The sequence below is a fragment of the Bombina bombina genome, chromosome 6 (assembly GCF_027579735.1).
Source record: "Bombina bombina isolate aBomBom1 chromosome 6, aBomBom1.pri, whole genome shotgun sequence".
In the NCBI taxonomy this organism is placed as follows: Eukaryota; Metazoa; Chordata; class Amphibia; order Anura; family Bombinatoridae; genus Bombina; species Bombina bombina.
In genome coordinates, this window is record NC_069504.1 from 555758092 (window position 1) to 555778829 (window position 20738).

The 20738-nt window shown below is 36.4% G+C and overlaps 1 protein-coding gene across 5 annotated transcripts in view; it reads right to left on the reverse strand.

The window, feature by feature from the left end:
* Window positions 1–20738, reverse strand: part of RAB27A (RAB27A, member RAS oncogene family) — a 257723-nt gene that overhangs the window by 154626 nt on the left and 82359 nt on the right. Inside the window, exon 1 of one of the 5 annotated variants that reach the window (XM_053717496.1) lies at window positions 9414–9566. The exons of 3 other annotated variants lie outside the window; for them this stretch is intronic. The gene's annotated coding sequence lies outside the window, so the exon portion shown is untranslated. Of the gene's footprint in view, window positions 1–9413; window positions 9567–20738 lie in introns of those variants that run through there. One more of the 5 variants, XM_053717492.1, reaches the window with a different exon arrangement.

Here is a 20738-nt window from a genome sequence, read left to right on the forward strand (position 1 = left end):
TGTTTGGTGACGTGATGATTCACTCACTGTGTTCCTCACACAACATAAAAAATAAGTTATTTAGCATTAATCAATAGTGCTTTATTCCCACAAAATACAGCTTTAAGGCAGTGGCATTGCCAGGGGGCCCCCGCACCATGTGTACCCCAAATGGTGGCTTCCCACCACCACTCTGCCCAGACACTTTAGCAGCTCCAGCAGGTGACCCCGCCAGCGGTATGGCCAGCCCCACCAGCGACACACCCTATCCCACCTGTGATCACTTTTGGGCCTCCTGGAAGTACTCCCAAAGAAGAAATTTCTGTTGGCACCCCTGTTTGAAGTTAGTCATACTCATGCAGATGTTCTAAATTGGGCCCTATGTGTTTAAACTCCCCAAGGGGGTTAAAACATAGTTAAAAGTCCACTCTATAGTAGCAATGCGCAATCTAGATAGCAATGGTAAGCCTATAAAGAGCTGCATATGTGTGTGAAAAACCTCCCCTACAAAACCATTTTTTCCCCTCTGTCTAATATGCTTCAAATTACAATGTAAACCTCAGACAGTGTGTATGTGTTTAAAATCATGGCAAAAAAAAAAAGTGCACTTTAATTGGCTTTCATGCAAATACAAACATAATTTTTACACTACATTGTCTCCCCTTTTTGTTTATACCATTTTTTCTTTAAACTTATCTTTGAATGTAAAATATCATTTTACTATCCCTTTAATATATTAATTTTTTCTTTGTATACAACTTAAGCCAGATAATTAAAAAATAAACACATAAATCATATATTAAAAAATCGTAGAATCCTACACTATGAAAATGTATCTTAAAAGGGACAGTAAAGTCAAAACTAAAACTTTCATGATTCAGATAAGAGCATGCAATTGTAAACAACTTTTCAGTTTACTTTGCTTGTCAGTTTTGCTTTGTGCTCTTGGTATCTTTTATTGAATAGTACAACTAGGTAGGCTCATAAGAGCTCAGGAGTGTGCACGTGTCTTTAGTACTCTACAGGGAGTGCAGAATTATTAGGCAAGTTGTATTTTTGAGGATTAATTTTATTATTGAACAACAACCATGTTCTCAATGAACCCAAAAAACTCATTAATATCAAAGCTGAATAGTTTTGGAAGTAGTTTTTAGTTTGTTTTTAGTTATAGCTATTTTAGGGGGATATCTGTGTGTGCAGGTGACTATTACTGTGCATAATTATTAGGCAACTTAACAAAAAACAAATATATACCCATTTCAATTATTTATTTTTACCAGTGAAACTAATATAACATCTCAACATTCACAAATATACATTTCTGACATTAAAAAACAAAACAAAAACAAATCAGTGACCAATATAGCCACCTTTCTTTGCAAGGACACTCAAAAGCCTGCCATCCATGGATTCTGTCAGTGTTTTGATCTGTTCACCATCAACATTGCGTGCAGCAGCAACCACAGCCTCCCAGACACTGTTCAGAGAGGTGTACTGTTTTCCCTCCTTGTAAATCTCACATTTGATGATGGACCACAGGTTCTCAATGGGGTTCAGATCAGGTGAACAAGGAGGCCATGTCATTAGATTTTCTTCTTTTATACCCTTTCTTGCCAGCCACGCTGTGGAGTACTTGGACGCGTGTGATGGAGCATTGTCCTGCATGAAAATCATGTTTTTCTTGAAGGATGCAGACTTCTTCCTGTACCACTGCTTGAAGAAGGTGTCTTCCAGAAACTGGCAGTAGGACTGGGAGTTGAGCTTGACTCCATCCTCAACCCGAAAAGGCCCCACAAGCTCATCTTTGATGATACCAGCCCAAACCAGTACTCCACCTCCACCTTGCTGGTGTCTGAGTCGGACTGGAGCTCTCTGCCCTTTACCAATCCAGCCACGAGCCCATCCATCTGGCCCATCAAGACTCACTCTCATTTCATCAGTCCATAAAACCTTAGATAAATCAGTCTTGAGATATTTCTTGGCCCAGTCTTGACGTTTCAGCTTGTGTGTCTTGTTCAGTGGTGGTCGTCTTTCAGCCTTTCTTACCTTGGCCATGTCTCTGAGTATTGCACACCTTGTGCTTTTGGGCACTCCAGTGATGTTGCAGCTCTGAAATATGGCCAAACTGGTGGCAAGTGGCATCTTGGCAGCTGCACGCTTGACTTTTCTCAGTTCATGGGCAGTTATTTTGCGCCTTGGTTTTTCCACATGCTTCTTGCGACCCTGTTGACTATTTTGAATGAAACGCTTGATTGTTCGATGATCACGCTTCAGAAGCTTTGCAATTTTAAGAGTGCTGCATCCCTCTGAAAGATATCTCACTATTTTTGACTTTTCTGAGCCTGTCAAGTCCTTCTTTTGACCCATTTTGCCAAAGGAAAGGAAGTTGCCTAATAATTATGCACACCTGATATAGGGTGTTGATGTCATTAGACCACACCCCTTCTCATTACAGAGATGCACATCACCTAATATGCTTAATTGGTAGTAGGCTTTCGAGCCTATACAGCTTGGAGTAAGACAACGTGCATAAAGAGGATGATGTGGTCAAAATACTCATTTGCCTAATAATTCTGCACACAGTGTATGGCAGCAGTGTTTTGCAACATTATTTGTAGCTTTGTTATACAATGTTGCAAACACTGCTGTCATAGAGTACTAAAGACACGTGCACACTCCTGAGCTCTTATGAGCCTACCTAGTTTTACTCTTCAGTGAAAGAGAAAAAAGCAAATTTGATAACAGAAGTAAATTGGAAATTGTTTAAAATTGCATTCTCTATCTGAATCATGAAAGTTTTGACTATACTGTCCCTTTAATAATGCCAACAGAAAAACACAAAATAGTTAATGGCTAACTTACATTCACAAAACAAGTTAGACAAGTGAGTTGCATTTAACTTTTGAAGTTAATTCCATAGTTGCCTCTAAATTATATGTATGGTGTTACTGAAACAATATAAACAGCATGCCGTCATTCATTAGATGAACATAAAAACAAATATGAGACAGAAGCTAATAACCAGCGCCCCCCCCCCCCCCCATCAACAGCTCTATAAAATTTCAGAAGCGCACATAAAACAAAATAGGGATGCAACTAGTTTCTTTGAAAAAGAAATGGGCGCTTAAAACTTTTTATTTATTTTAAATCTGGAACTCCTATTTTAGCAGCATTAGACTAAAATGTCTATCATTCATAAAACAGAGTTGTTTACATTTGAAAATATTGTTAAAAGGGAAATTAAACACTTTGGGATGGTAATATAAAATTCTAAATATATATATATATATATATATATATATATATATATATATATATATATATTCTGCAATATACTTTCATTATTTATTTTGTTCCCCTTTCCTGTAATTCCATTCTGAAATTGTGAGCTTTACAGTTCCTGTTAGAAATGGAAGTGCAGAAGACAGTTATATTACACACAGCCATTGGCTACACACTCTAATGACTTATTTATAACTGTCCCTAATTGGCCACAGAAGGGAAGGTAACCTAAGTTACAACATGGCAGCCCCCATTGTTTTATAAACACTAAAACTCTAAACTTATTTTGTCAATATTTAAACAGCTAATGAAACTACATGTTATACTCAGACTAATCTTTTCCTTGAATGCATAATTCTATCAAGTATTTACTTAGTGTTTAATGTTCCTTTAAGCTTGAAAAAAGAAAGCAATTTATTACTTATTAGCAGGAAGTTCACAACGGTATGTTGGAGTGAAGCTCATAAGAAAAACTACAACAGTTCTATTGGTGTAGAGTGACACACCCACAACAGAACAGCCATTCTTTATTTTTCTGCACAATAACTTCTGATTTAAAAAACAACAACATACACACACACACACATATTAGTGTGTATACACAGTATATATATTATTACAATGCGTCAAGACAAGAAATGACTTTAGTGTGCCTTTAAAAATGCCAATTTACCTCTACATCTTTGCAACTAACCCTTCATTAAGGCTTCACCCCCCTTTACACAGCTCTGTGTAGTCAGGGATGAACAAATAAACCCAATTTTCTTTAGCCAGAATCCATAAATGTGTAAATATTTTCCCAGCCACAATATAACTACTACTGATATAAGGAAGCAGCCTGCATGATCTGCTATGCTTGTTAGCAATAGAAGATCCATTGGTAAATGTGAAAGCTCTTAAAGGGACAGTCTACACCAGAATTTTTATTGTTTTAAAAGATAGATAATCCCTTTATTACCCATTTCCCAGTTTTGCATAACCAACACAGTTATAATAATATACTTTTAACCTCTGTGATTATCTTGTATCTAAGCCTCTGCAAACTGCCCCTTTTTCAGTTCTTTTGACAGACTTGCAGTCTAGCCAATCAGTGCCTGCTCCCAGATAACTTCTCGTGCACAAGCACAGTGTTATCTATATGAAATACGTGAACTAACACCCTTTAGTGGTGAAAATTGAAAAACTGTTAAAATGCAATATGAAAGAGGTGGGCTTCAAGGTCTAAGAAATTAGCATATGAACCTCCTATGTTAAGCTTTCAACTAAGAATACCAAGAGAACAAAGCAAAATTGGTGATAAAAGTAAATTGGAAAATTGTTTAAAATTACATACTCTATCTGAATCATGAAAGTTTATTTTGGCCTAGACTGTCCCTTTAAAATACCATTTGGCAATAGATGGTCTATATATAGTTTTAGTTACCATAGTTCTCATCTTTACTATCAAAGAGGAGAATATATTTATTATATTTTTTTTAAATAAACATCTTTATTAGTGACATTGGTGTTATATATACTGTATCTCTCAAATTTTATAAAGGAACAATGTAGTCAGTTTTCTGTCAAATTGAAAATCGAATATTTTTAAATGTAATTTTTTTTTCTTAAAAAAAAAATTATTCCATTTTCTTTCTAAGATTTGTGCAGACATGTTCCCATGTAAACATTAGAGTGAATACACAACTGAACTGCTGTTTTAATTTCAGATATTAAAAGGGACATGAAACCCCCCAAAAAATTTAATGATTCAGATAGAGAATACAATTTTAAATAACTTTCCAATTTACTTCTATTATTTAATTTGCTTCCTTCGCTTGTTATCCTTTGCTGAAAGGTTTATCTAGGTAACTCAGGAGCAGCAAAGAACCTAGGTTCTAGCTGCTGATTGGTGGATGCAAATATAGATACTGATTGTCATTGGCTCACCCATTTGTTCAGTTAGAAACCAGAAGTGCATTGCTGCTCCTTCAACAAATGATACAGAGAGAATGAAACAAATTAGATAATAGAAGTAAATTAGAAAGATGTTTCAAATTTTATTCTCCATCTGAATGATGAAAGATTTTTTTTTTTGGGTTAAATGTCCCTTTAAAAGGGACATTAAATCCCAAAATTTCATGATTCAGATAGAGCATGCAATTTATTTATTTTTTTAAATCCTATTTACTTCAGTTATCAAAATGTGCTTTGCTTAATTTGCTATCCTTTGTTGAAAAGCATACACAAGTAGGTAGGCTCACAAGCGGCAATGCACTACTGGGAGCTAGCTTGTGGTTGGTGGCTGCTCTTATATGATTGTTGTCATTGGTTCAGCTAGCTCCCAGTAGAGCATTGCTGCACCTCCAAAAAAAAGTATACCAAGAGAATGAAGCAAATATGATAATAGAAGTAAAATGTAAAGTTGTTTAAAATTGAATGTTCTATCTGAATCCTGAAAGAAAAAAAAATATGGGGGTTTAATGTCCCTTTGAGTATTTTAACCCCTTAACGACCATCGACGTGCAGGGTACGACCGAGGACGTACCCTGCACATCGTCAGTCTTGGAAAGCGGTGGAAGTGATCCTGATCGCTTCCAGCCACTTTCATGTTATTGCAGTGATTATTATTATTTCATGTTATTGCAGTGATGCCTCAATATCGAAGCATCCTGCAATAACCCTCCTTGGCCATCCGATGCAGAGAGAGACACTCTGTGGCCCTCTCTGCATCGGACATCGATGGCTGCAATCGTTGGTGGGTGGGAGGTTGGTGGGCGGCCATTGGTGGATTCTGTAATGCAGAGGGGGCGGGATAGTGGGCGGGGTAGCCGAGGGCGGGAACCGCTACACTACAGAAAATGTTTGCAATAAAAGTGGGAGAGAGGGGGCAAATAAATAAAATAAAATGGATCTAAGGGATCTGGGAGGGGCGTTGGTCTTTGGGGGGGAAGCTACACTACAGAAAAAAATAAAAACAAAATCTTTTTTTAGAAACTGAGTACTGGCAGATAGCTGCCAGTACCCAAGATGACTCAAAATAAGTTAGAGGGGAAGGGTTAGAGAGCTGTTTGGGGGGGGATCCTACACAGCAGCATATGCAAATATGCTAAAAAAAAGATAGCTTTTATTTTAGTACTGGCATTTCTGCCAGTACTTAAGATGGCGGGGACAATTGTGGGGTGGCGGAGGGATGAGAGCTGTTTGGGAGGGATCAGGGGGTGTGATGTGTCAGGTGGGAGGCTGATCTCTACACTAAAGCTAAAATTAACCCTGCAAGCTCCCTACAAGCTACCTAATTAACCCCTTCACTGCCATAATACACATGCAGCCTTCTAATTACCATAAAGCAACGCCAAAGCCATATATGTCTGCTATTTCTGAACAAAGGGGATCACAGAGAAGCATTTACAACCATTTATGCCATAATTGCACAAGCTGTTTGTAAATAATTTCCGTGAGAAACCACTTTTTTGCAAACTTTTTAAAAAAAAATTTGGTGATGAAATGGTGGCATGAAATATACCAAAATGGACCTAGATCAATACTTGGGGTTGTCTACTACAATACACTACAGCTAAAATTAACCCTATAAGCTCCCTAATTAACCCCTTCACTGCTGGACATAATAAACACGTGGTGCGCAGTGGCATTTAGCTGCCTTCTAATTACCAAAAAGCAACGCCAAAGCTATATATGTCTGCTATTTCTGAACAAAGGGGATCCCAGAGAAGCATTTACAACCATTTATGCCATAATTGCACAAGTTGTTTGTAAATAATTTCAGTGAGAAACCTAAACCTAAAGTTTGTGAAAAAAAATTGTGAAAAAGTGAACATTTTTTTTTATTTGATCGCATTTGGCAGAGAAATGGTGGCATGAAATATACCAAAAAAGGCCTAGATCAATACTTTGGGATGTATTGTAAAAAATATATACATGCCAAGGGATATTCAGAGATTCCTGACAGATATCAGTGTTCCAATGTAACTAGCGCTAATTTTGAAAAAAAAAGTGGTTTGGAAATAGCAAAGTGCTACTTGTACTTATTGCCCTATAACTTGCAAAAAAAAAGAACATGTAAACATCGGGTATTTCTAAACTCAGGACAAAATTTAGAAACTATTTAGCATGGGTGTTTTTTTGGTGGTTGTAGAAGTGTAACAGATTTTGGGGGTCAAAGTTAGAAAAAGTGTGTTTTTTCCATTTTTTCCTTATATTTTATAATTTTTTTATAGTAATTTATAAGATATGATGAAAATAATTGTATCTTTAGAAAATCTGTTTAATGGCGAGAAAAACAGTATATAATATGTGTGGGTACAGTAAATGAGTAAGAGGAAAATTACAGCTAAACACAAAAACCGCAAAAATGTAAAAATAGCCTTGGTCCCAAACGGACAGAAAACGGAAAAGTGTGGTGGTCATTAAGGGGTTAAAGTATTTTTCCCCCCACTTCAGAAATTATTTTTTTATAGTACAAAACCCCTTTAAGAACAGCCACAATCAATTCAAAACTAAGCACACACCTCACATTTCAGTGCTTTTCTCCTAACCATTACTCATCATTGTAAAATCCTATCTACAGAAATAAAAGATTCCATCAACAGTTTGAAGTCCTTTATCTGTGGCTTCTGTTATTGCTGTCACATTCTATCATGTGAAAACTGAACTTCTCACAATCAGCCAAAACAGTACCACTCCTTACACAAATACTAAACTGATCTCCACCCACTGATTTCAGCAGATTAAACAAAAAAAAATAAAAAGGATAAAGTAAAAGCATTTGAACAGCATAAAATGCCAATACAAAATTTATTTCAGATTTGGATATATAAAAAACAAAAAATACACGTTCTTTGCCCCACTTACTGCATAAGTGTTAAAGCACTACTGGTTGGTTACAGACTGCACCCACTTGCATTCACAAGTAATTCACAACCTTAAAAAAAAAAAGTTATTCACAACCTTAAGATGATCCCTACTGTACCACACCTTAAAGGGATATAAACTTCAAACTGTATGCTGGGGCATTTTATTGCACTTTCCAAAATATATATCACATAAGCATTAAAAAACTGCTTTAGGTTTTTTGTTTTTTTTAATTTAGATGAGTACCTTGTGCACATGCCAGGTACCAAAGAGCTTAGGCAGGGAGACACTGAAACACTTCTCCACAGAGATCACTCATTAATAAACAACCAACATCATTTTTTTTATTTATTTATTTTTTTAAAAAGAGCCCAAACCTGCATTTTTTACATATCTTGCAAAGAAAAAGAAAATGTCCATATCCTAGTGGGAGAAAGGTGCCGATTGGTGCCTGCACACATTTTTTGTCTCTTGTGATTGGCTAACTAGATGTGTTCATCGTGCTGCCACAAGAGCAATGCTGTTCTTCAGCAAAAGATAACAAGGGAATGAAGCAAAATAAATTGGAAAGTTGTTTAAAAGTGTATGTTCTATCCAAATCACGAAAGGATATTTTGGGGTTTCCTGTCCCTTTAAGGTATAAATTCAAAGAAACGTGAAAGATTTGATTACAACTAAATCAGCAGTATACATTATCATAGACTAAGGAAACAAAAAACTCCCACAGCTCTGTGTACAGGGACAAGTCTCCACAAGTAAAAGACAAAAAAAAAGTAGTTTTATTCAGCACAGAAGAAATGTTCTAAAATAAAATATGGTGCAAATACTTTTAGATGCAAAGAAAAAATATGGTTAATATCCCTTTAAAATGGGGAAATCAATTTTATCTATTTTTTTTTTAAAGTCATACTTTTAAATAGATGCATTCAGGCAAGCCAGGCCACACCATTAACAAAAAAAAAATACAGTTGTGTAACACATTGGAAACGTTACTGCTATCAGGGTTTCCACTGGTGTGTTTTTTCCATAGGCAAGTAATGAGAATGAGCCTCTGGAGAGAGCTGCTGTTTGCAGAGTGCACTGATGCAGATCATTCTCAACAAATAGCTGCTTTCCAAGCACTGGGGCATGCAGTGAAAGATTACAAACTGCATCTCAGTGGAAATCAATTCACAGTGCCTCTGTCTAGTTAATACACAATAATAGCACAAGTAGTACAATGCATTAGAATTATAGAGACATTTTGGCAATGGCAGTAGCTATGTTTCTTTGCAGGACTATAATCAAGCCATTCAAAAACTCACCTCCACCTCTATGGGATACTGCAGGAAAAACCCAGCTGGGCTGTAATCTAAGGTAGATGTATAGCAGTAATGCTTCCTCGCTCCACCTGTTTAGCACACAGACGACCAGCCTACGTGTCACCTGCTGCTACTAATGTCAGTATCTGTATGCAGTCAAAGGTGTGCCTGATGTCAGCTTGCAAGGCTGCTGCATTTACAAGCACAAGGTTGTTGTTTTTCTTCATAATTAAGCAAATTTGTGTCAAAGTAAAACAATGTGACCCCCCAACCTATTGATGTTTTGTAACAGTATTAATATGCACGTGCAGCAAACTCTGAGAGCCCTTCAAATAAGAAACAATTTAAAGTAGCTCCAAGATACAGTTCCTTGGCCGCCTTCCAAGGGGATCTGCCAATCTGGCATTTCAGCAATTAGCAGGATAGAATGATATGTGTGTTTACACTGACCTTAAAACTGGCTTTAGTGACTAAATCTGCTACTGTATTTTATTAATGCTGGCGCATGAGTGGTACTGCTTATTAGAATGTAATACTTTTGTAATTATTACTTTGTAATGAAAAAAAAACAAGTAATAAGCATTATGTTTCTAGTTTAACAGAAAACATTGGGTCTGGCTGCAAATTATGTGGTATTTAATAGTTCCTTCTAGGTTTTAAAAACCGGCTAACATTAGTAATCATCACCTCAGTCGCATTGCTTTATTTTACAACATTCTGTATTTAAATGTATCCTATTTTGGGGATAAATATTTTAAGGGTGTAATACAAGGGGTTTGGCCTCAGTCTAAAATAATCCAAACACGCTAAACTGGCACAGAGGCAGTTAAAGCAGTGAGCCATATTAGATTACATAAAGCTGGTTTGAAATTCTAGATTGAGAAGAGCAACAAAGGCAAAAAAGCTGCCAAATCCTTATAGAAAATGTCTAAGGAGTTAGGTCATTGCTATTTTTGTATTGGGTACTAATAAGTAGGTCCTTTTGAAAGAACAGATTTTTTAACGAGTTATCTAGTTTTTCTTTTGCTAGATAAACAGATTCATTTTTACTTCTCTAAGCATGGTGTCTAAACTTCACACCTTCTTGTAAAACCTTCAATATCAAGAGAGTAACCTTCGTTTGAAAAGAGTTGTCAGCCTTCTTGCAAATGAGAGACGCTCATGGGAGTATGGGTTATGACTAAGGGCCTGATCAAAACCTCACCAGCTTGGAGAGAAATCACACAAAATCTTTGGGATTTTATTTTTATACTTTATATTCTAATTTTGTTGAGGGGTCTTGTGTACTCTTAAGATCATCTTGTCTTAGTTGAGAGCTTTAGATCATCAGGCCCTAAGGCACAGAGGACCCACAAACTGTGTTACTCAAAAACATAGTGTCATGAAAAAAGAAACCCTTTTTTTAACCATGTTATATCTAGTTCATGTGATGTCAATTGAAACAAGAGCTTTTTTACTTTTATATGTGGTATTGTGACTATATATATATATATATATATATATATATATATATATATATATATATATATATATATATATATATATATATATATATAAACAGATAGATACAGAATTTCAGAGTTGCACAAGGATGACTCTAAACCTTGTGTCTTGGATTATAGACCAATTTTTCACATTAACCATGTGCTTGATATTTAGGTCACTTGTTCATTTATGTGACTTTATTTGTGCTGCTTAAATAAGATTATTTAAAACCCAATAAAGCCACGTGGTCCATCACAGGATTCTAAAAATCTATATTTTACTTTGAAAGATCTGTATTTTACCATGTCACATTTCCTTCATTGTTCGATGTGAACAGATACAAATGCATCATAATACAATGCGGGAATTATCCTATTTAGATCTGTAATGTGTAAATATCAGCGGAATTATTAACATTTTTCTTATTAAAATGAGTCTTGTAGTGTCAGTAAGTAGGCTGCAAAACTGCAGTGTTTGTGTGTTTTTAACCATTTCACACCAATAATCTGAAACTGTTCTTAGTCTTTTGTACACATTGCAAAATATAGGTATGAATTATATATGACTAGAGGTGTTGCAGTTACCCAATTAGGGCCAAAGCTGTAAGGCATTTATTAGATGTGAAGCTGCTATTATGACAAATCACATGGCAGCTAGACAAACACGGGACCCGCATTTATATAAGATTGCCACATGAAAACAAGCCTATGTGGCGGCAACTAAAGGGCTAATCAACCCCCATGATTTTGATCACATGCTTATATCAGGAAATCACTGTTGCCATGTTATCACAATCACATGCATTTTAGATTTGTGGCTCCTCATCTGAAAGTGAAAAGTCTCTCTTCAAACGTGTTTCAGTTGATGTTAGGTTGTCCTTTAGAGCCCAGAGAAAGCCAAAGGTACCAAGTAAGCCACTTAACACAGGCATGAGTCCTCTTATTTGAAAAAAGGGAGATTTCATCCTGTTGTATGCATGTCACATTTAGTGAATAGGAGGATGAAATCCTTCCTTCTCATCAAATGCTTTGTGATTATTATTATTAGCAATAATCTGAGTGTTTACCTTGCTATCTCCTGAAAGCCTCACTACATTTTACGAGAAGCGTCTCAGGGTGATTTTCAGGTTAAGCCACTTTTCTTAGAAAATTTCAGAGAGGAGGGCTCTGCTATGTCTGTGAGCCAGTGATTTTTTGAGATTGTACCTCATAGTGATTATATGCTCACTAAGTTTAAATCTCCCCACTTAAATCATTTGTGAAAATCATGTGGTTTCATAAATATTCTGATGGTTTCCTAGTATTTTATACATTATTTTGCCTCTATTAGTGTACAGATACACTTAAAGGGACATTGTACACAAAATGTATCCATTTATATAGCCTATCTTGGAGTGTTTTTGTAACAATGTATAGTTTTGCTTATTTTTTAATAGCATTGTGATTATTCTTAGAATCCTAACCTGGGCCCAGGTCTACAGATTTGTGCTGATATTGTTTGTGTAATCTGTCTTTTCATATTCACTGGATGTCCCAACCTAACCTCATCAATAGTGCTAAACTGGGAGCGTCTAAGTAATTTTTTTAAAAGGTTTTATAATGGATTTTTAGATCAGTATCTGTGCATATTCTTTATTATAGTACTGTCTACTACATGCAGTTGTATGAAAATGAGTGTACACTGTCTCTTTAAGAGTTGCAGTAATTTTCACAAATGACTAATTACACTGCACCTGACAGTTATAATTTACTTACCTACATACTTATTATGTGCATTTTAGGTGAACAAGTTTTTCAGAGTCTGGGACCCGGGGGGCAGGAACATAATTTTGTTCTCTAATAGCCAAGCTCAGTGTTGACCTACCCGTATTTCTTGGGATGTAGCATTTTACATTTGTAGCTCTGGGCTGTTGGGTTTGAAAAGCTTTAGATAGACTTGTAATTTTTATCTACACTACTTTTTTGTAATATACTAACATACCTATTAAACTGATTGCAATTCTAAGTTATTTATACAGTAAATTTGTGGTGTTGTCCCCACTGTATAGGTCTGAATAGAGTATAATACCTTGCAATTTTTTCAGCATGTGACGTTTTCTCTTGCCCCTCCTTTTCCCACAATATATGCTCTACAAGGAGATTTGACCCATGTTAGTTGTATAAGTAGATTGGAGAAAAAGTATAGAGCCCCCCAGAAAAATACACACCACAAATAACATTCCTGGGGGAAAAAAATGTCTGGAGGAACCAAAATAAAAAATGAATTCACCTGCACAGAGCTAACTCATCACTATGATGTTGTCTACCTCTTCCTTAAAAGGGACAGTAAACACCTTTTATAATTTTATATAAAATGCTTTGTTACCTGTAATGAAACGACATTACAATATACTTTCATTGTTTATTTATTTTTACCTTTTTTCATGTAATTTAGCTCTGAAAATTAAAGATTTACTAACTCTTAGAACTTGAAATGAACTCTGGTAACAACTGCAAAACAATGCATTTTAAGCTAACATTAGCACTTAGCTAGCCTTGTCCTCTGCAGACTCACGCCCAGATTGGCTCTTCCACACAAGTTAAATGGTGGGTGGAGTTTGACTATTGAAAAACAATTGCAGTAAATTGTATGTTAAATTGTATGTTATTTGTTTTAAAAAAACATTTAAACTTGGCTGATATGTTATTCTGTTACAAACGGCCAGATTACGAGTTTTGCGTTATGAGCTGTGCGGTGCTAACATGCAGTTTATTGTCACCGCTCACTTACCTGCAGCGCTGGTATTACAGGTTTTTACAAACCCAGCGTTAAAAGACAAGAAGTGAGCGAATTGAGCTCCACACTGAACTCCGATACCAGCGCTGCTTAAGTGAGCGGTGAGCTGGTTGTACGTGCTTGTGTACAATTTCCCCATAGACATCAATGGGGAGAACCGGCTGAGAAAAAGTCTAACACCTGCAAAAAAGCAGCGTAAATCTCAGTAACGCAGCCCAATTGATTTCTATGGAGAAACTACATTTATGTTTACACCTAACACCCTAACATGAACCCCAAGTCTAAACACCCTTAATCTTACACTTATTAACCCCTAATCTGCTGTCCCCAACATCGCCGACACCTACATTATATTTATTAACCCCTAATCTCCCTCCCTTAATGTGGCCGCCACCTACCTACATTTATTAACCCCTAATCTGCCACCGCCACTATTCAAATTTATTAACCCCTAAACCTAAGTCTAACCCTATCCCTAACACCCCCTAACTTAAATATAATTTAAATAAATCTAAATACAAATTACTATCATTCCCTAAATTATTCCTATTAAAAACTAAATACCTATAAAATAAACCCTAAGCTAGCTACAATATAACTAATAGTTACATTATAGCTAGCTTAGGGTTTATTTTTATTTTACAGGCAAGTTTGTATTTATTTTAACTAGGTAGAATAGTTACTAAATAGTTATTAACTATTTACTAACTACCTAGTTAAAATAAATACAAATTTACCTGTAAAATAAAACCTAACCTAAGTTACACTAACACTACACTACAATTTAATAAATTCACTACATTAAATACAATTAAATAAATAAAATTAAATTAGCTAAATCACAAAAAAACCCACTAAATTACAGAAAATAAAAACAAATTACAAGATCTTTAAACCAATTACACCTAATCTAAGAGCCCTATCAAAATAAAAAATCCCACCCAAAATAAAAAAAACCCTAGCCTAAACTAAACTACCAATAGCCCTTAAAAGGGACTTTTGTGGGACATTGCCCCAAAGAAATCAGCTCTTTTACCTGTAAAAGAAAATACAAACAACCCCCCAAATAAAAGCCTAACAAAAAAAAACCTGAAAAGGGCATTTGGATGGGCATTGCCCTTAAAAGGGCATTTAGCTCTATTGCTGCCCAAAGCCCTAACCTAAAAATAAACCCACCCAATAAACCCTTTAAAAAATCCTAACACTAACCCCTGAAGATTCACTTACCGGTAGAAGTCTTCATCCAAGCGGCAAGATGTCCTCAAGAAAGCCGGCAGAAGTGATCCTCCAGATGGGCAGAAGTCTTCATCCAGACGGCATCTTCTATCTTCATCCATCCGGCGCGGAGCGGGTCCATCTTCAAGACATCCGGCGCGGAGCATCCTCTTCAATAGATGTCTTCTTCGGAATGAATATCTCTTTGTGACGTCATCCAAGATGGCATCCCTTAGATTCTGATTGGCTGATAGAATTATATCAGCCTATCAGAATTAAGGTAGAAAAAAATCCTATTGGCTGATGCAATCAGTCAATAGGATTGAGCTGGCATTCTATTGGCTGTTCCAATCAGCCAGTAGAATGTGAGCTCAATCCTATTGGCTGATTGGATCAGCCAATAGGATTAAAGTTCAATCCTACTGGCTGATTGCATCAGTCAATAGGATTTTTTCTACCTTAATTCCGATTGGCTGATAGAATTCTATCAGCCAATCGGAATCTAAGGGACCCCATCTTGGATGACGTCACTTAAAGAGATATTCATTCAAAGAAGACGTCGTTTGAAGAGGATGCTCTGCGCCGGATGTCTTGAAGATGGACCCGCTCCTCGCCGGATGGATGAAGATAGAAGATGCCATCTGGATGAAGACTTCTGCCTGTCTGGAGGACTACTTCTGACGGCTTCATTGAGGACATCTTGCCGCTTCGATGAAGACTTCTCCCGGTAAGTGAATCTTCGGGGGTTAGTTTTAGGATTTTTTAAGGGTGTATTGGGTGGGTTTTATTTTTAGATTAGGGCTTTGGGCAGCAATAGAGCTAAATGCCCTTTTAAGGGCAATGCCCATACAAATGCCCTTTTCAGGGCAATGGGGAGCTTAGGTTTTTTTAGTTAGGCTTTTATTTAGGGGGTTGGTTATGTGGGTGGTGGGTTTTTCTGTTGGGGGGGTGTTTGCATTTTTTTTACAGGTAAAAGAGCTTATTTCTTTGGGGCAATGCCCAGCAAAAGGCCCTTTTAAGGGCTATTTGTAGTTTAGTTTAGGCTAGGGTTTTTTTTATTTTGGGGGGCTTTTTTATTTTCATAGGGCTCTTGGATTAGGTGTAATTAGTTCAAATATCTTGTAATTTGTTTTTTATTTTCTGTAATTTAGTGTTTGTTTTATTTGTGATTTAGCTGATTTAATTTATTTAATTGTATTTAATGTAGGGAATTGATTTAATTGTAGTGTAGTGTTAGGTGTTATTGTAACTTAGGTTAGGTTTTATTTTACAGGTAAATTTGTATTTATTTTAGCTAGGTAGTTATTAAATAGTTAATAACTATTTAGTAACTATTCTACCTAGTTAAAATAAATACAAACTTGCCTGTAAAATAAAAATAAACCCTAAGCTAGATACAATGCAACTATTAGTTATATTGTAGCTATTTTAGGGTTTATTTTATAGGTAAGTATTTAGTTTTAAATAGGAATAATTTAGTTAATGATAGTAATTTTATTTAGATTTATTTAAATTATATTTAAGTTAGGGGTTGTTAGGGTTAGACTTAGGTTTAAAGGGTTAATAAATTTAGAATAGTGGCGGCGACGTTGGGGATGGCAGATTAGGGGTTAATAAATGTAGGTAGGTGGCGGCGATATTGGGGGCAGCAGATTAGGGGTTAATAAATATAATGTAGGTTGCGGCGATGTCCGGAGCGGAAGATTAGGGGTTAATAAGTATAATGTAGGTGGCGGCGATGTTAGGGGCGGCAGATTAGAGGTTAATAATATTTAACTAGTGTTTGTGAGGCGGGAGTGCGGCGGTTTAGGGGTTAATATGTTTATTATAGTGGCAGTGATGTCCGGAGCGGCAGATGTTTGCAATGCGGGAGGGCCTCGGTTTAGGGGTTAATAGGTAGTTTATGGGTGTTAGTGTACTTTTTAGCACTTTATGAGTTTTATGCTACAACATTGTAGTGTAAAACTCATAACTACTGACTTTAGAATGCGTTAGGAATCTTGTGGTTATAGGGTGTACCGCTCACTTTTTGGCCTTCCAGGACAAACTCGTAATACCAGCGCTATGGAAGTCCCATAGAAAAAAGGGTTTACGAACTTTACGTAAATCGGTTTGCAGTAAGGCCAAAAAAGTGTGTGGTACCCCTAAACCTGCAAGACTCGTAATAGCAGCGGTAGTGAAAAAGCAGCATTAGGACCTGTTAACGCTGCTTTTTCAGTTTACCGCAAAACTCGTAATCTAGCCCAAAGTGTTTACTGTCCATTTAATGACTCCATATTGCTGAATGTAATGTTTAATATGAAAGTCAAATTGGCTTCCATTTGATCACTTTATGGCATTGTTTTTCAAATCTGTCCTCAGGCCTCTCTAGCAGGTCAGATGTTCAGGATTACCTTGGATAAGAGCAGGTAAAATAACCATGTTTATTATTCATCTAATTATTTCACCTATGCTCCAGTTCAGGTATCCTCAAAATCTGTCCTGTTATGGAGGCCTGAGGACAGGTTTTGTAAAACAGAATTTATGCTTACCTGATAAATTAATTTCTTCCATGGTGGTGAGAGTCCATGATCCATTACTCCTGGGAATTACTCTTCCCTATCACTAGGAGGAGGCAAATATTACCAATTCCAAGAACTTTATAAAACTCCTCCCACCTCACAGGTACCTCAATCTAACCTATAGCCAAGTAAAATGAGATTAGAAAAAGCAATAAGAGCAATAAAATGACCAGGGAAAAAAGATGTGCTTAAGAAAAAAGCTGATACCAAAAACATAGGGTGGGGTCTCGTGGACTCTCACCACCATGACATAATTGAATTTATCATGTAAGCATAAATTATGTTTTCTTTCATACAGGTGGTGAGAGTCCATGATCCATTATTCACAGGAACTATGAGACATAATGGGTGGGATTTAGAAACATCCATTTTTTACTGGAAAAATTAAATCCACAACCCCACAAAAACCCAAAAGCGCTTTTTTTTTAATGCACTTAACATTTTACTTTTTTTTATATATATATATATATATATATATATAATTTTTTATTGAGGTTTCAATAAATATTACGAGATGATAGGCAAGGTCGATACACATAAGTGACCACATCACATGAATTACACAGAGCTCTTGCCGAACAGAACAATAATAAATATGGAAACAGTAGAGTCACATGAACATTTGTGGTACACAAAGAAAGGTAATATAAAACAGATCACTTGTACACTGTTGAATCAATATCATACAAAACAATGTCTGAGACATATATAACTAAGTGAGATAAATATTAGTGACCCATAAAAATTCACACCACTATTTAATTGAGTATCTTTGGCTCGTTCACCTCCTTTGACAAACTAAAGTCACTCTTGGACATTTCAACTATTGTATTAAAATTGGCGGAGGTGGGTATCTGATAATATACGGCCACTTATAAAACACTCTGATTTGGGGTTATATAGAATTGGTAAAATGAAGTACCAACATGTGCACCAGGGGACTATGGGGGTTAGAGATAAACTAGGCAGACTATTATTAACTTACTTCCGACTTAGTTTAAAGCGATACAGACTCTAGATCAGTATGTTCCCATGAGACATTGAGAATGGTACATCCAGATAATAAGTAGAATCTGCTTTTGGGCACCTGAAAATGGGATTTTACTACTGGAGGAGAATTGGAAGTCTAAAAAGCCTTCTTGGAGAAATGTGTGCTAATTGTCTAACAATTTTTAAAGAACAATAATAAAAAATGTAAAAAAAAATGAAAAATATAGAAATATTGGATTATTTTAGCTACTAGACACTTTAAACAGATGACTGACAAACTAGAGAAACTTGGAAATGAGCTTATAAAAGTTAGTAGGCTTATTGATTAGGGAACCGTCTCTGTTAACCCTTTTGGTGTAGCTCAATATAATGGGAGCTAGGCAGTAGCATCATTTCTAAATTAGGTAGTGACATATAGCTAGGACTTGAAAGTAGACAACTGTTAGTATAAATCTTCTATCATGTAATTGTCTCGCATATTTAGAGTTGTATAGTCCAGTGTTAAAGGACTATGGGGTAGAAGGGTGCTAATACACTCTATACTCTAGTAGATGGTCACATGCCTACTGGTATTTACATTGGTGGTGATTTAGAGAAGACTCAGATGTGCTGTCCAGGCCGCAGACAGCACATTCACAAAGTGAAGTGGGCTTGGGCAATCAACCTAAATTAGAAAAAATAGTCTCCTTAAAGTGAGGCAGTTATTGACCCATTATGCGAGTAAATATATTAGAAAATATATATATATATATATGCATTCAGAGTATGGTTAATCTATTTCAAATCTCTCTTCAGTTTTAAATTATATCTGCATGAAAACAGGTTACTATAGACTTGTAAAGGATACAATTAAATGCAAGGCCCATACAAGATCTGGAAAAGTTGGTGCTTGAGGGAAAATGTAAAGCATTATCTGTTCAATGTCCATTATGAATTTGCCTGAAAAAACACAGCTGTATATTATAATATCAATGGACAGGGTTTCAGAACTATTAGGTTACATGTGAGGAGTGTATTATATTAAAACAATACGTGGTCAATAGTTTGTTTAAGTATATATACCAACCAGTATTATAATAAGGTATCCAAGCAGTTATGGCATCGTTCTATACTCACATATCACAGGAGATGGTTGAAGCATTGAGCGTTTACAGCCTATACAAGTCCACAGAAGGCAAAATTTTAATTTCAACTGAACTTTTAACAGTGTTATTATCTACATAAGTATAGAACGGTAACATGCTGTAGTGGGAAAGTAAGAGCTGGAAGTAGCCGTTACCGGAGTCTCAGACAAGTCCTCCTGTGTATTACGGCTCTTTAACCCGCTACAGGTCCCATTCCAACTAGGGTGTCTTTCTCTCATCCTATTCTATGCAGCTCTGCATGAGAGGCTCTCACGAAGGAATGAAGATCAAGCTGTATAGCGGACTCTGAGGCTGTGATTCCAAAAAACGATCCTCTCAGCTTTTTTGTGTTGTCACTTGTGTGGAAAGTTCTCCTCTATCAGGACAGATAAGGTTTTAACCTCGGTCGCATATGTGGTCCTTTCTAGCTCGCATGATGACTTCACTGCGCAGATTAGGGCAGACTAGGGCTCCTGAGATCACAGGATCCTTCCATTGAGACTTCAAGAGGGAAATGAGAGGGACTGAAGTTTCAGACAGACTGACACCAGTTTTCGCCTTCTCTGATCTTTTAGAGAAAGACTCATGGAGACTGAATCTATTTGAAACCCCCAAAAAACCCTTGTCTGAGGCATCAAATAACTGGATAATTGTTCTTCCAACCATGCTGTCTGTTGGTGTGAGATCCTGCTAAATGTAAAGATGGATCTTAAACCAAGATATCTTCCAGGTAAGGAAACACTGCAATACCATGAGGTCTAATAATAGACAAAAGTGCACCCAGAACCTTTGTAAAAATTCTTGGAGTTGTAGCCAGACCAAATAGTAGAGCAACAAACTGAAAATGCTTTTCTAGAAAGTTAAACCTCAGAAACTGGTAATGCTCCCTTTGGTTTGGAACATAAAGATAAACATCCTTTAATTTACCCTTGCTGAACAAAAGGCAGAAAAGTCTGAATAGTTCCCATTTTGAAAGTAGGAATTCGGGCAAACTGGTTCAGGGCTTTCAGATCCAGAACTAGTCTAAAAGTACCTTCCATCTTTAGAGCAATGAAAAGATTTGAATAAAATCCCATCCCCTGTTCCTGCAAAGGAACTGGAACAGTCACACCCATAGTTTCCAGATCTGAAACAGACTGAAAAAAAGCTTGGTCAAGGGATTCCTTGGAACATTGGAC